This window comes from Lissotriton helveticus, chromosome 9 (genome assembly GCF_964261635.1).
Source record: "Lissotriton helveticus chromosome 9, aLisHel1.1, whole genome shotgun sequence".
NCBI lineage: Eukaryota > Metazoa > Chordata > Amphibia > Caudata > Salamandridae > Lissotriton > Lissotriton helveticus.
Window position 1 is genome coordinate 242,297,180 of NC_136070.1, and position 17,252 is coordinate 242,314,431.

Below are 17,252 nucleotides of genomic sequence, written 5' to 3' on the forward strand. Positions count from 1 at the left end.
GGTGGTCCCAATCATATGGAGCCTCTTTGCTTCGTAGAAAGTCAGTTGCTGGCTTGAAGGCTTTCCGTTTCTGGAGCGTGATTGCCGACAAATCCTGGTATAGGGCCACCGGGTGGCCTCGGAAATGCAGGGGTTGTTGTCGCCGTGCTTCATTGAGGATACGCTCCTTGAGGGGGTAGTTTGGGAGGAATGCCAAGATATCAGGAGGTGGCGCCGCCGTCCGCCGCTGTGGACCAACTCTATGCGACCTGTCGATTCTAATGGCGAAGTCTGCAGGCATACCCAAGATGGTCCGGAAGAGCTCCTGTAGGAACCCCGTGATGTCTTTGCCTTCTTCTTTGAGTGGGACGCCCCGGACCCGGATGTTGTTCCGCCAGGACCGATTTTCCAAGTCCTCGGCATGGGCTTGGAGATCAACTTGCTGTTCTTTCAATAGCACAACCTCTTGTTGTAGCATTTCCATCTCTTCGTCCCTGGCATTACCGGATTCTTCTACTGCGGCCACGCAATCGCCCAGGCCATCAACGTCTCTCCTAATCTCCCTGACTTCCCCCGCTACCTCGTGTTTCAATGTGTGGAAGTCTTTGCGGAGTGAATTGAAGAGTGATTCCAGGAATGATTTGGTGAAAAGGCATGTCTCCGTCCCGGCCCTCCTGGTGTGATTTGGGTGCGTCCGGCGATAGCTGTCCTTTGTCCCCTTTAGGTTGAACCTTGGTCCGCATTTCGGGGAGAGTGTGTTCCCCCTTTTTCCCGCCATCTCGTGACTTGTATGCGGGTTAGGGCTCTGTGGCTTCCCAGGTGTGATCTGGTGTCTCCCCCGGGTGGGGGGGGGGGTCGATAGCACTCCCGCACGCGAAGTGGGGAAAGGAGGCTAGGTGGCAGGTTGTGTGGACTCCCGGTCTGTGGACTGCTGTGTCCGAAGTGCGTGAGTGCGTCGCTGTCGTTGGTGCCCTAGGCGTGCGCCCACCTCCTCTCAATCTCGGGTGTGCTATACCCGGGGGCCTGTCTCGGTGCGCAGGCTCTGGTTTCACCCCTCGTGTGGCCGCAGAACTGACCACAGGGTACTGTACCACTGGCTGCCAGTCTACTGCGGCTCCCTACTTGGTGCCTGGATCTTCGGCGCCGTGCTGCTACCCCCCCCCCCCCCCCCGGGGAACAGACAAGTAAGCGTCAGGTGGTGCAGGTAGGATGGGTGCCTGCCAGCGTCTATGAGGTGGCCGCTCCTCGTGACCTAATCGGCAGGCCCAGGCTGTCTTAGTTCAACTTTTGGTTGCAGCAATGCTGTCCCGGGCGCAGGGTGTCCCAGGCCGCTACTCAGGCCCCCGCTAGTAGGCTGCAGTCCAACTGTCTCCACTGGTAGGCCCAGTCCCCGGCCTCAGTTAGTTCGGGGTCCGGCACAGGCTGCAGGGTTTCTGGGCGGAACCCGGGTGTCTCTAAGTGACGTGAGGGGTCCGCTGGGCAGCATCAGGGCCGGGGCTCTGCGCGGGGGATCGCGCTGGGCTGCAATTTGAGCCGTGCAGCGATGTCAGCACTCACCGGCGCGTCCTGGGCCCGCTGGTAAACTCGCCTCCGCCATCCCCGGCGCGGGCCCACGGGGTCGCTGCGGTCTTCCTGGGGTTCCGGCGCTCCGCTGGTTCCGGGACACGTTTCGTAAGGCCGCCTCCGGCCTGGTGCTACAGGTCCGCTGTGGTCCCCTCGATGCCAGCGGGGATCGCCTCCGATCTTCATCGGTGAGGCGCGTCAGCCCGCGCCGGGGTCCGCGTTCTTGCTGCGGGCGCTCTAGGCCGCGCCGCCGCTGCCGGTGCGCTCCCCCACCCGCGCCTCCCAGCTCGATTCCAGCAGAGTCGGCTCCTTGACGCAGCTCGGGATCGTTTCTGGAGTCCCCCGCCCCCGTAGGTAGGTCTTGGGGGGGGGGGAGAGAAACGGCCCGGAGAGGGTGAGGACGGAGGAAGCGACTCTTCACTCCGCCATCTTGGCCACGCCCCCAATAGATCTGGCTTTAAAGAACATACAGATAGGCACAGAAAGAGAGATAAAGTTGGAATAGCAGTGACTGGAGGTGTGGACCAAGAGCATTATCAAAGCTCGAGTTGACAAGTTTCCCAGGTCCATGTATGATTGGCCGTTGCTATCGTCCAGGTTTTGTTTTTTGGCATTCTGGGACAAGCAGTCACGGTTTTATAATGGGATGAACAAGATTACATTTCTCAGATGTAAATAAAAGTCCTAGACTAGAGCAGCTAGTCAAGCCATGACCTGTCAAGCTTTTCAAAGTGGAAGCTCTGTTTTGCACTCAGTACTGGAGGAGGCAATGCACTTAACAGGTCATGACCCAAAGTGCCTTGATGTACACATCTCACATCTTATCATCATATGTGGAACAGCACGGACTGCTAGTGGTCAGACATGAGATATTAGCAGGGCATTGAATTTCTCTATGTCTGGAGTAAAAGAAGGTGAAAGATGAGAGATGGGTTTGCTGCACTTAGCAGGTACAGGAAAAAATAAAGTGGACCGGACTACCTTCAGGTGAATTGTACGCTATAGAAGCTTGAATAATCACCTCAGTTTTCTTAAAATTGAGGGGCAGCAACAAGGAACGGACTTACTTCACGTTTTTGGCATTGTTGGACAGGCGGCAAAAGATGTAGCATATAATAACTGAGTTCTGTTTTTAAGTTTCTTTTGGTCCAGAAATGTTCATTCATGATCTTGTTTTTGGATGGTTACAGGAGTGTAGGAATTGCATAATATATTTATAAGAATAATTTATGTTATGAAAATATTGAACACAAAGTGATAAATATTATTTTGTGTCATTTAGGGAAAAGATAATGTCTCTCAATTTACCTCCACTGTTTTTCGCTCTATTTTTTCCTATAGATACAGCCCAGATTCTTTGGAGGTATAGTGACACACCCTTTTATACTTTCCACTTAGTAAATAAGCAGCTTGTCCTACACAAAGGACTGGGTGAAATGGAGCATTTCTGGAAGTGGTTGCGCTAGTAGAGATTTGTGGTCTTTCACTGAGTTGCAGGGGAAGCTGCATGTCGGATGTGTGCATCAATAGAACTGTGTGTGTTAACCAGGAAAAAGTGTGCAACATAGATAAGGTGTGTGTATGTGGGGATAGAAAGAGCTGTGACAGATGCAAGTCAGCGCTGAGGGGTATTGGCATTACTGTCTGTCATTCAAAAAGACAGCAAAGGTCACTACAAGTGAGGTACATTGGGAGACCCCTTTGTTTATGAATTGGGAATGGAATAACTTGGAGCACTGAAGTGAATTTGGTGAGCTGTGTGTAACCCGACAGGATAGCAGGTTGGTGTAGATAGCAGTGGCGGCTGGTGAACTTTGAAAGTGGTTGGGCAGAAGACCAAATCCTGAAAGTTCCACCGCACAGCGAGTGAGCACAACATAAGCGTCCCAAAGGATGTTTCCTGTAGATTTTGCCAGTGAAAATTTCATTAAAAAGAAAACGTAATAACGTGAATTTTCCGGCGCACTTACCATATAAATTTGATCACAAATCAATAGTAGTTACATGCATTTCTAAAGGAAGACTCATAAAATATTTCAGAGAATTCCTGGTTTACCAGGTTAGCCTGACCTCCGCTGTGGTGCTTGTCAGTAGGAGGTCTTCCTAGAAACTTTTGTAAAATTAGTTTATGTTTAACAGAAACAAGGATCCTACTGAATATGCTGGAGGTCACTTACCTAAATGTCAGGTCCATGCTAGTCAGGCTGCCAGTCTTGCAATCAGAGGATAATGACACTTATAAAGCTGGGTCTATGGGTTGTGCAGGTGCACTTACTAATGATACGAGATAGATGCTAGGCTGGGGAATGCACTCATCTCTTCTTGTCTGCCACAGAAGGAGTGATGACTGACCAGTTACTATGACTGACTAGTCTTGGGTGGTGGAGCACACCTATTTGTTTTCCATTGTGGTTGTTGTTTCCTGAAACCTCCACGTCTGTTTTCATGTTGAAGCGTATGCTTGCTCAAGCTACCTAAGGGAGCAGAAAGAGTAACTTCTACAGCTTAAAAGCTAATGTCAACATCCATATCCAGCAGATTTTGGTTTCCAGTGTGCAAACTAAACATCTTTGACAGTTTAATGTCCTTTTGGCCCTCTGGATAGTTTTTGAACGAAGCAAGTCATCTAATTGGAGCTGCATTTGACCTCGAGTTTTATCTGAAGGACTAGTACTGTCCTCAACATGTGAAACTCTTTTACCTTCCATGATCAATTTGGAATGTAGTTCTACCCAAAAGGACTGCTTGCCTGACTACTGACGAGTTGTCTCAAGCATCAGAATCTCTAACATGAGACACATGTGAAGATTGAAAGAAATTCTGCCCACTGTTATCTGGAGGTGCTAGTTGTGCACCAGCAGCCAGCCAAACTGCCCCTGGAGGCTACCCTGCTATTGGAAATTCTAGATTGTGATTAGTGAGCTCTGAGGTACAGGTCTACACCCCTCATCAGAGGGTATCAGGGTGTACTGGAACGTTGACCAGCCATTACCCTGCTACAGCTGGCACAGTGTCTACTGGACAAGTGGGACCCCAGTAACTCTGCTTAGATATCAGGCACCCGTACCCAGACCCAGGGCTTTAAGTGGAATGAAAAAACTGGAGGGTCCCTCAAAGGGGCGTGGTCAATGTAATTAAGGGCGTGGCTTAAAAACACGTAAGCTAAAAATCTGTGTTTAGCACAGTGTGCCGCCAGACTTGTATTTTGCTGTTCCTGTCATTGCGTCCAGATATATGATACAACAAGTCGCATCATACCAACAAGTGAGGACCATTAGCTTTGTCAGTGGTTGCTAGTTGCATAAGATAAATAAGCAGAAACTATGGCTTGTATATAATATTGAAAAAACTTCCATTTAAAGCCCTGGTGACACCACGACGATGTTGCTGCTCCTGAGTTTCAAAAAGAGAAGGGCAATCCAGAGAGAAAATTACTCTCTTTAAAGGATTTCCCTTCCTCTACAACGCTTACCACGCACACATGGATGTGCCTGCTGTCACTGCAGTCTGAGAAAGAAAAAATGGTCCGCCTGTGCCAGGGCACAAAACAGAACCTGATAGAGACCTGTTTTGAGGCCTCCTTAAAAAAACTGCTGGTGCTCAGACCCGGTGAGACCCGGTCCACTTAAAGCCCTGCCCAGACCCCTGACACCACCAGAGCCATGACCTCTTCAAGAAAGGGTGGGCACTTCTGTTCTTTAGGGTGACGGGGACATTATTGGTATCATTGCTCGAACTTTGAAGAGTAACCTTCTGCATCATGGAGTGTATTTTCCAAAGTTAAATGTTTTTATGATGCTTAGAATCTAGGCTCTGTGATGCACTATGGGTCAGAACTATGGCACAGAGGGACATAGAAACTTCTGTCAGTCAGTTTGTTTATTTCGGGGTGGTGCCCTTAAAACTTTAAAAAAAACAGCAGCATACAGATACATTAATAAAAAGTATGCATCATATGTCATAGAGTGCCATGAATAATTCCTAAAGAATTCTACATAATAACTTAACATGCAATGGATAAATTAAATGCAATACATTCCGGAACATTCCTGGCTGCCAACAAGAAGTGAGATGGCCAAAACCATTGGTCTTTCAGTGCAAGTTTTGATTAAGTGAGGCTCGCCTTCCACATGCCTATATTTCTTACAGTTCCTTAACCCATTTTATCCTTGGTTTAACATATACATCGAGCAGAGGTACATAAAAAGTACTGAGACCTCAACCTGCACTGGGCAATTATGGCACATTTGTTTCTTGGACAAGCAGCACCCCTGTTCCAAGTGAAGGATTTTAATAGTTGCATGCCAATCCTTAATTTGATAAAGTTGCACCAGGCTGTTCGACATTTTCTGCTGTAGCCCCACAACAGTCCAAAATAATAAAGTTATAGAATTGAAAACGTTCTCACACTTAGAAGACGAAGATCACATTTATCTGGCAACACAAGGCTGGTAGTCAGGCGCATCTATGTTCTTATGTGAAACGTTCTGTATGTCTCCATAGTCCAAGGGTGCCCTACTGCTCAGGTTAACTCTAGGAACCGTATGATGTTTTCTACAACAGTGAATTTACCAGCAATTCACCTTCCAGTAGGTCTTTTCCGAACGTAATTACATCCTTGTTGTTGTACTTGTGCCTGTTGTGGTTGACCTTTATGCTCATCCCATCTGGAGGGATGTTGAAATCCGGGCCCTCAACATTGCCCAGCCTTGTACTCAGCATGTCAGTCCTGGCATGGGTGGTATCTCTATTATAAGAGGTTAGTGGTTGGTGGAGCCTTAAGTGAAAAGACTACCTCTCTGCATACCTTTGCCACATGAATTCCACAATTGCAAGTTTTTCCCTTTGGGCCCACAGGGGTTACACAATGCTCTTTAGCTTCTCAACCAACCTTAGCTAACTGTCTACTACCTATTCTGGTACATAACAAATATTCGATAGACACTATATCTCCGGATGCAATTTTATTAAACCCTTCAAAAATGGAGCAATAAGTATCCCTATTTTAAATATTGCAGTGGTGAATTGTCCATAGGGGCGCCAGAGAGCCGCCCCACAGCCTCGCTCTGCAACTAACTGAATGAGTTATTACAGGTTTTACATAATAACAAATGATCTTATGACTCATTTGTTTGCATATAAAAACTTTGATGTTATTTTGACACCAAAACGCACAAGATGATGGACGGAATGTTGCACAATGGCAAAACATTCACCCCCAGTCACAGATCTGGGTTTAATCCATCGTTATTTTTCCAATATGTAACATTCCGTCCATCACCTTGTGTGTTTTGCTGTTCGCCCTATGTGGGAAGGGTATGCCTAGACGTGGGTCCCGTGCTCACTATGCCACTGGAGACAAACTATCCTGGCTGAAGACGGCTGATAGCCAGAAACCGGTCCTAGGATGCTTGATTCCGGTCCAGGGAAGACATGGCTCGGCAGTTCGGGCTGGACTGTTCCCATGAGGCACAGGGTCAAGACTGATTTGCATATGGCCATGTCTGAACTGGGGTGGCTTGGTGAGCAAAATAACAATGGATTAAACCCAGATCTGTGACTGGGGGTGAATGTTTTGCCAATGTGCAATATTCCGTCCATCACCTTGTGTGTTTTGCTGTTATTTTGACACCAGCAGACGACTACACTAGCTGTATTGCGCATGTGTCAGGCGGGGGCTGTTCCAGCCCAGCCTTTCACAGTCTCAATACATATCTGACATTATTTGACATGCTGCGCTACCTTCAGGCAGTGTAGCATGTCATATAATGGAGCTTCAGGGCTTGTTAATCATGCGCCCTTATGACCTATCTGAAGGCGGAATAGGGAAAAAGGCCTACCTCAATACCTTCAACCCGATTCCGGCCTCTGATTAGGTTAAAGGCAGCTCGTGGTGCTTGCTGAAGACCGAACTCTGGAGTCCTGAAGAGCTTAGAATGTCATGTTGAAAAGGGCTGCTTGAGTTCAGGCGAGCGTTGTTTTCAGCAGCCGTTTCAATTTGGTATCCGTGGTTTCAGCACTTGGGACTATATATATATATATATATATATATATATATATATATATATATACCAAACAAAGATTCCTCTGCCAGAAGATATCGTGGAGTCGCAGGAAAACCCAATTCAAATCCACAAGGTTTACTTGAAGGCAAAAACCAACGCGTTTCGACAGCCTCCGCTGTCTTGGTCAACCGTGACCAAGACAGCGGAGGCTGTCGAAACGCGTTGGTTTTTGCCTTGTTTTTGACACCAAATGGATTATAAATAAAACGAACTTCAAGTAAACCTTGTGGATTTGAATTGGGTTTTCCTGCGACTCCACGATATCCTCTGGCAGAGGAATCTTTGTTTGGTATATTTTAGCGGCTGGGCTCAACCGCAGGAGTACCGCGGCCACATCTTGCAGTGCCGAAACGGGGAAGAAAGCGAGCCATATGGTGTGATATATATATATATACATATACACACACACATATGCCTGGGCCCCTCGACTTTGTGCTGTTGTGTGTGTTTGTGATATTTTCCCAGCATGTGTTATTGTTTCCTAAATCTCAGAATTTAAACGGGTGTGAAAGGGGCGGCATGTACATTACTTGATTGATTGATAGATTACACTGTGCATCTTGCAGATTAATGATTGACCCGTGCAAAAGCACATTGCTGATAAAAACAGCATGAGCTCATGGAACTTTTACATGTAATTAAGTCAATTGCTTAGTAAATGAAGATGACGTCAGGTGAATGCAGAATTATTGCCAGAATTATGACTTGCTTTGAAAATATTCACATGCCTACCTTGTCCTTATAATCGAAATGCAACATTTAGGCTCAAGATAAGAGACTGCGATATACCAGTGGTTCTGTTTAACAGCTCCCTTGTTTACGAGTCCTGCATCTATTGTTGAACTGCAGTTAAACCTGAAATTGTGGATGTCTCAAATCATGGCAATGCTATCATGCGCCTGGTTACGGCCAAGGACAGAGATTAACACCATATTAAGCGTGTTTTGTTATTTCTTTCCTTTTCGACTCTGGGGTTGGTTGCTGTAGACCTGAGTGTTATGTCAGGCCAATGTACCAGGCTGATGTTTCAAGTGTAAAATCCAGAGGTCCCATTTACGTGGCAATTTATAGACGGCAGAGTCCTAGCACCCTGCCTCATGCCAATTAAGCATCTCCAAAGGGGCGAAGGCAATGTAGTGCTATATGGCTTGCAACCAAACTTGCAAGTCGCCTTGGTGACTGCTCCCAGCCTTACGATGGAGAAGCTCTGCAGAAGAGACATCTGGTGGGAAACTTTACACACAGCTTAACAAAAAAAATCTCAATAGTTTGTGTGTCTGTTGCATTGCCCGCAATGTTTTGAAGACCAGTTGATCACCATCCCAGCACAGAGTGGGCATGAGGGAGATAGAGAGTACGTTCAAAATCATCACAACATGTTTCATCCCACCCAGGCTACGTGTTCTATACCTTGGATGGACTGAATGATCCTCACAAAGCAGGAATGTTGACACCTTTAAGATAGGCCCCACAAGTCTTCTACATATAAATATGCCTGGTTATTAAAGCAAATACCATTTCAGCAGCCGGACGCAAAGCTCCCACGATTTACTGTCAAAATATGAGCCATTGTTTTCCCTGGTGAGCCAGGAATGTCTGATGCCAGCAGCTCTTAAACATAGAATTCAAAACTGGCTTAGCTGTGGCTTAATATAAAACAGATGTCACAAACTCCGTTCATTTCTGATAACAATAAAACGACATTGGTCTTCACGGTAGTGTCCCTACATCTATGCACCTGTCTAGCTTTCAGTCACTCACTTTGTTTCATTTTCAAAAGTCTTATGTGCCCCAGTCACTGTCACTAGGCAGACACTCACCTGAAAAGAACAGCATGCATGACACTATCAACAGGACAGTGCACGTGCGTGGAAATAATATGGCGGGCATTATTATGGGGCAAGGTGGACCCCTATGATTATGTTGAGAGAATACATAATTTACTTAACTACTGTTTTGCAGAGGCACAGTTTAAAGGTTATTCTCCTCCAAACAGGTGGTATCTTAATTTATTCAGGCTACTCAGAAACATGCATTCAGTAGTGCCAAGATGTATGGGGCAATGAATCACATCGCAGACCGATGGGGGTTAAAAGGTCTCTTTTATTTAGCAACGATAAAACAGAATCATAATGCAATCAATTACTTTCAATGAAAATATCCCGCCCCCCACCCCTCCATAATCCCCCAATGAAATTTCCCCCATGAATTTTCCCCCACAGATCCCCAATTCTCCCCCACCTGGAACCTCTACCCCAACCCCTTATCTCTGTTTCCCTTCTGACCTAAGCTATTCTGCCTGCCCCAACCCTTCGTACCTGACTCAATTCCATCCCAATCTGCCCCAAATGAGAAAAAAGGTGACAAATACTAAGGAAAACAGGGGGGAAAAAACAACAGGCAAAAATTGTAGCTACAAAAATATGTCTAAAATGGGAGGGTGGGTGGGGCACAAAACAAGCGCGCTTCCTGCCTACCTGATACTGGGACCCCCAACTGGCACTAATTAGAACGCGACAAATAGAGTCCGTTTTCATGCCCCTTTAGCATAATTTAGCAAATGCACGATTTCTTGCACTTTTACCTTTGGTAACATGGCTTCCGTTTTTTGTGTATCAATCTCTATGCCTAGGAATATTATACATGTCTCTGGACCTTCTGTTTTCTCTTTTGCCAATGGCACGTCCAACTCCTGCATCACTGCTTGGAAAAATTGGAGGGCCTTACTGCATAGTTGTGAACCTCTTTGACCAACAAAAAGAAAATCTCCCAAATAATGAGACTCTTGCATGTTGCCTGACCTGAATAAGAAAATCCCTTGTAAGAAAGAACTGAAATCTTCAAACAGTTGACAGGAGACTGCACAACCCATAGGTAACACCTTGTAAACAAAGAAATGTCCTTGGAAATGTATGCCCAGTAACTCCGTCTTGGGGATGTACTGGAAGCAACCTAAAAGCTGACTTTATATCACATTTTGTCAACTCCGCTCCTGAGCCGGCCTTTTTAACCAACTCCAGAGCTACGTCCACTGAGGCGAATTGCACTACAGTGTCCTCTTTTGCTATGAAATGGTTTACCGATAGTCCTTGAGGTCAAGATAAATGTTGAATCATACGGAATTCTCCATGCGTCTTCTTCGGAACCACTCCTAAAGGGGAAACAATAAGATTGGGAAGAGGCCAGGAAAAGAAGTGTCCGGCTATCCTACCTTCAGCAATTTCGGAGTATAACTGGTTAGCTATTACTTGTAGGGATTGCTTAGCAGATTTTAAATTTTGCGCAAACCTGCGTTGCCTGGGACCCTGATAACCGAGTTTGAAGCCCTTTTTAAACCTCCACTCCAGTTTTAAAGCTTTCTATCGGAGAGGGTAAAACCTAAGCCACTTGCATAAGTTGGGAATATCAATTGGTGTAACCGCCTTTGAAAGGAGGTGGACAGGGGGACCTCTGCCCTGACCTGTATAAATATTTACAACAAGGGGTGGTGAGGGACAGAGTCTCTGAATTAAGCAGAATACTCTCACCCAGTCAAAAGATCAGGGCTAGATCCAACACCGTTTTTTAGCTCATTGCACCATCCCAGTTTCAGAACCTGGCTGTATGCAAATTAGTCTGTTCCTGTCCCAGTGCATGATGGGAACAGGGCAAACCAAACTACAAAAGCCAATTCTTACACTGGGAAGGAAACAAGCTTCCGGGGACCGGTTTCTGGCATTACAGCCGTCTTCGGCCCGGCTTGCTTGAATCCTGATGGTGCAATGAGCAAGGGACTCATGTCTGAGTATACCCTTCCACGCTTGGGGTGGACAAAAATATTTACAACAAGGGGTGGTGAGGGACAGTCTCTGAATTAAGCAGAATACTCTCACCCAGTCAAAAGATCAGGGCTAGATCCAACACCGTTTTTTAGCTCATTGCACCATCCCAGTTTCAGAACCTGGCTGTATGCAAATTAGTCTGTTCCTGTCCCAGTGCATGATGGGAACAGGGCAAACCAAACTACAAAAGCCAATTCTTACACTGGGAAGGAAACAAGCTTCCGGGGACCGGTTTCTGGCATTACAGCCGTCTTCGGCCCGGCTTGCTTGAATCCTGATGGTGCAATGAGCAAGGGACTCATGTCTGAGTATACCCTTCCACGCTTGGGGTGGACAAAAATATTTACAACAAGGGGTGGTGAGGGACAGAGTCTCTGAATTAAGCAGAATACTCTCACCCAGTCAAAAGATCAGGGCTAGATCCAACACCGTTTTTTAGCTCATTGCACCATCCCAGTTTCAGAACCTGGCTGTATGCAAATTAGTCTGTTCCTGTCCCAGTGCATGATGGGAACAGGGCAAACCAAACTACAAAAGCCAATTCTTACACTGGGAAGGAAACAAGCTTCCGGGGACCGGTTTCTGGCATTACAGCTGTCTTCGGCCCGGCTTGCTTGAATCCTGATGGTGCAATGAGCAAGGGACTCATGTCTGAGTATACCCTTCCACGCTTGGGGTGGACAAAAATATTTACAACAAGGGGTGGTGAGGGACAGAGTCTCTGAATTAAGCAGAATACTCTCACCCAGTCAAAAGATCAGGGCTAGATCCAACACCGTTTTTTAGCTCATTGCACCATCCCAGTTTCAGAACCTGGCTGTATGCAAATTAGTCTGTTCCTGTCCCAGTGCATGATGGGAACAGGGCAAACCAAACTACAAAAGCCAATTCTTACACTGGGAAGGAAACAAGCTTCCGGGGACCGGTTTCTGGCATTACAGCCGTCTTCGGCCCGGCTTGCTTGAATCCTGATGGTGCAATGAGCAAGGGACTCATGTCTGAGTATACCCTTCCACGCTTGGGGTGGACAAAAATATTTACAACAAGGGGTGGTGAGGGACAGAGTCTCTGAATTAAGCAGAATACTCTCACCCAGTCAAAAGATCAGGGCTAGATCCAACACCGTTTTTTAGCTCATTGCACCATCCCAGTTTCAGAACCTGGCTGTATGCAAATTAGTCTGTTCCTGTCCCAGTGCATGATGGGAACAGGGCAAACCAAACTACAAAAGCCAATTCTTACACTGGGAAGGAAACAAGCTTCCGGGGACCGGTTTCTGGCATTACAGCCGTCTTCGGCCCGGCTTGCTTGAATCCTGATGGTGCAATGAGCAAGGGACTCATGTCTGTATAAAAGCTGGACGTTTGTTCGCTAAAATATTGTAACACCGCATGTTTTCCTCTGCATTTTTAACATTCATGCCTGTATTTGCATGGATACTTCTTACAGAAACCCCTGTTAAAATTCCAGCAAGCTCCTGTGGCATAAGCTGTGTTTTTTGCCCATGATCCCAGCCCTCCCGGAGTGGGTCTGCTAAGAAAGGGCCGGGGAGTAACAGCAAACCCGCTGGTGGTATGCAATGCCGGAGGAGGCCTCTGTAGATAAATCCACTGAACCCACAACTCGTTATCTACTTTGCCCCAAGGTTTCTCGGGAATTAGCACTAAATGAGCTCTGAACTCCTCGTCATAGTGTAGCCATGCAAACCCCTCAAATTCTGCCTGAGCCTTTCTAATTGTATGTAAATATTTTAAAATTGAGACCGAACGCTCCGGAAACTTTTCACAGTAAACGTTTGCGAAAATCAGAAAGGCTGAGGTCCAGGAATCAATGTTAGTGGGAACCCTGGGTCTCCTCGCTAGTTCCCATGCCTCTTCACTGGATCCTTCTTTAGATTTGAGCTCTCTATTTAGTAGTTTAAAAACATCTACAAATTCCCAGTTCCAAATCTTATCTTTAGGATGTTTATTTAGATGTGAACCTAAGGGCATGGACAACCCCATATAGAGCAACCTCTTTAAACTTGTGGTTTTTTCTTTTGCATCCTTTTCTTCCTGAGAAACTGAGCCAGATGCCTTATCTGGAACCATATCTGTCTTAGGGTATACCTGTTCTTGTAACCTTGTAGATTCACAATGACAACAGACCTTAGCATCCGTGACTTTTTCAGGAACTGCGATTGCTTTACGTTTTCTAACATTAGATTGAGAACAACTGCCACTAATTTGCCCACCTGTTTGAAGGGGCTTGTCCAGCGCTGCACTTTTTCTTGTACTTATTCCATCCGAGGCTTTGGAGAAACACTCTAGCTGCTTCCAGCTTCTTTCGGATTCTTGTGTCTGTAAAATATTAGCTTGAGAAATCTGATTAGCAAGCCCCCCTGTGTGGAAAGAAAACGGTCATTAGAAAGGTTCTCTTGATTAGTAATTTCACCCTCCTCTAGTTCTGATAAGTCGTCATTATCGTTGTCATAAGAGCTCCGTATAACCTCACTACTTGAAGGCTGAGCCCCATCCCCAACACCACCATCAAAAACCCTCCAGTTCACCGCTTTCTTGAACTCGGAGAGCCTATAATCAGGTAAGGGATTTGGGAAAGTTTCTTCAACAGCTTTTCTTGCATGGACAAAAGCGATCAAGACGCTTGAAACTTGCTCAATGGCGGTGCACTGCACTTGCTGCATTTCTGCAGCATTGTCGAAGCGTTAGCCTGCAAGTCGCTACTACTTGCAGACATGTAGGGTCCTTGAAAATTACCAGGCACCGTGTGAAAAGGTAAGCAAGACGCTGGAAACTCGCTGCATCTAATGCCCTTCCTCAATTTTGACGCTGGGTTGACCTGCAAGCCGCAATTACTTGCAGATGTGTGAGGTTCAGGCATGGCAAGATTGCCTTTTTCATTCCCTTCCATCCAAACCCAACCGCCCGGTCTAGGAGGCTCACTCGCTGACCTAAAGGGGCTAACATTTGCTCCACCAACCTCAGAGGTTGAAACAACAGTCCTATTCCTCTCACTGACTGGGAAATTTAAAGAAGACAAACCAGAAGACTCCACAGGAGCCCTATTTTTTCCAACCGTTGAAGGGGGAACTTGTGGTAAAATCGTACCATTCACTGACAAATTACTGGTATCTGAAGAAATGGCGGGAGAAAGTGGCCTGTCACAAGAAGCAGAAGCCTCAGCCTTAGATAATATCATTGTTGTATTAAATATAGGAATATCACGTCTCACAGACAGTTCTCCAGAAAATTTCTTCAAAACATCACCAGAATTACATAAATGAACATCGCCACTAGATGGCACCAATGCCTCACTATCAGCCATGACACCACCTTCTGAAAACTTGGATATCCCTTTAAGAAAGGCAGGTTTCCTAGCCCCTCTGCCCCTCACTGAGCGTGTGCGAGCCCTCCCTCTACATTTCACCACAAGTGGAGGAGCTGGCTGCTGCACAGAAGTAAGTAGGGGAGCCTCTCTAGCCATTTTGTTTAAGCACTTTTCAATTCCTCCAGGTACCACCTCAGGGGAACTGTCGGATAATGTGCCGGCAATTACTGCAGCAGACACCCCTTCTGAGGAAGCCCTCCTTTTAAGGGTTAACCCAGTCCAAGCTTGATTCAAAACTCCAGGGGCCAATAAATCTTCCCTTCCCTCCTGGCACAACACTCTCAGTGCTTCCCTGACTTTATTGGCAGCTTTGGCCATCATAAAAAAACACTTAAAACCTCTAATAAATCATTCAAGAGCGGCACAAAACAAGCGCGCTTCCTGCCTACCTGACACTGGGACCCCCCAACTGGCACTAATCAGAACGCCGCGTTTGAAAACGCTGCATTCCAAAGCAGGCGCCTCGTCTGCACACGCTTGCTCTTGGGCGCTACCACGTGCCCAAAGCTGCCCGGGGGTGGACATTCTTTGAATGCCATCCCCAAGCCCCCATTTGCGCCAACCTAACGCTGATTATTATTATTATTATTATTATTATTTGAAAGTTTTATATAGCGCGAACAAGATCTTTGCAGATATCAGAGCGCTTTACAGAGGAGGGGAGCATATATACACACAGATACATCATAGTGTTAAAAGTACAGTGAAGTGATATCATAAACAATCAAGTAAGTCAATTTCAAAGTCAAACAAAAATGCAACGGGTTCGAACAAGTAGTACAGATCAGTATCGAGTCTTTGAAGTTGATCCCCAGTAGTGGTTCAAGTGTATTTAGCCATGAGGATCGCTTTTACTTCTTTCTTGAAAAGTATGGTAGAGGGGATGAGCCTGGTTTCAGGGGGGAGTGAGTTCCAAATCCTGGGAGCCATTCCTGAGAGAGCGTTTATACGTTTTTTCCTTGCGGAATCTTTTAGGCTTTAGCAAAAGATTGTTTGTGCCTCTAGTGTTTCTGGAGCCTCCAGACATCGTCAGCTTCTGAGTGAGGTATCTAGGTGAACTCAGGTGGACAGCCTTGTGCGTCAAACAAGCGATTTTCAGGTGTATTCTGGCTTCAAAAGGCAGCCAGTTCAGGGATTTGAAGTCAGGGGAAATGTGTGAGTGTTCTGATTGCATATAGATCTCAGCTGTGAATGCCTAACTGACACTACTTGTCTGAATATTTGTCATATCAGATATTTGAGTTCAGACGGAAAGGTCTATGTCCATGCTGGATATATTGCTGTGATGAATGAATTTCACGTGCACAAGGAAGAGAGTGACTTTTATAGTTCCCTAGTTGTTTATTACTTGAAAATGTTCTTCATGTCAGTAGAGAGAGGCTAGCGATTGTGGTATAACCTCAACACTTCTAAACTAACACTTCTCTAAACAACACTGTCAAAATGTTACTTCAAAATACCTTCAACCATTCAAAATGTACATTTAAAAAAGGAAATATAGGGAACACAGTGATTAGGAAAACAGGAGACCGGGCACAAAGGGGTGAAGGAACAGGGGGCGTGAAAGGGGTGTGGAATTTCTCACCATAATAAAATAAGCATTTGCAATGCAATAGGTCTTGCATTACTGAAAGTTTGAGCTATTGGCGTTGTTAATAAAAATGCAATACCAATAGCTCAAACTTTCAGTAATGCGAGAGCTATCGCATTGCAATTTTTTTCCCTATTCATTAATTTTTTAAGCAATTGCGGCACCCACGCTTTAGCTTTTGATGTTTAAGGTGCGGGTGCCGCAAATGCTTCAAAAGTAAAGAAACGGGGGGGAAAAGGCATGGGAACGCAAATGTTTTCTATTTATTTACTTTTGAAGCATTTGCGGCACCGTGCTTTATCTTAAGATGTTTAAAGCCAAAGCAGGGCGTGCTGCCATTGTAAGAAAAGTAAAGGAATAGGGGGAAAATAGGCATGTGGCCGAGTTCAGCGAGCCGCAAATAACAAAAGAAAGGCGCGGCCACCATTATTGCAGCTGAGGCGTGCCGCACTGGTTAAATAAAATAAAAAAAGCTTTGGGGGAGACCGTGTCCTGCCTGCAACAGTGGACAGGAGAAAGCGATTTAACAAAATAGTGCACCAAGGCTGTAATTAAAACATCTAGAGTAAGAACCCATGTAACAGGGGCAGTCCTCATGGGAGATTACAACAAGAGAAAAGGCCGCACTAAGGAGGGACTAATAAGCCTATTGACCAACGATAAGCTACCATTTACAAAGGACAGTAACAGGAGCCAATGAAAAAGATGGGCGGAAACTGGGCAGAGCTTCATGCCCATATCCTGAACACTATAAACAACAAAACATTTGCCAGTACTGAGAATTAATAACCAAAATTTATTTTCTTCGACTATATGAATAAAACATATAGACACATATGGAACGTT

The 17,252-nt window shown here is 45.9% G+C and overlaps 1 protein-coding gene across 1 annotated transcript in view; it reads left to right on the plus strand.

The window, feature by feature from the left end:
* The window catches only part of GCHFR (GTP cyclohydrolase I feedback regulator), a 107,827-nt gene that overhangs the window by 9,210 nt on the left and 81,365 nt on the right, over positions 1-17,252 (plus strand). The window lies entirely within an intron of this gene.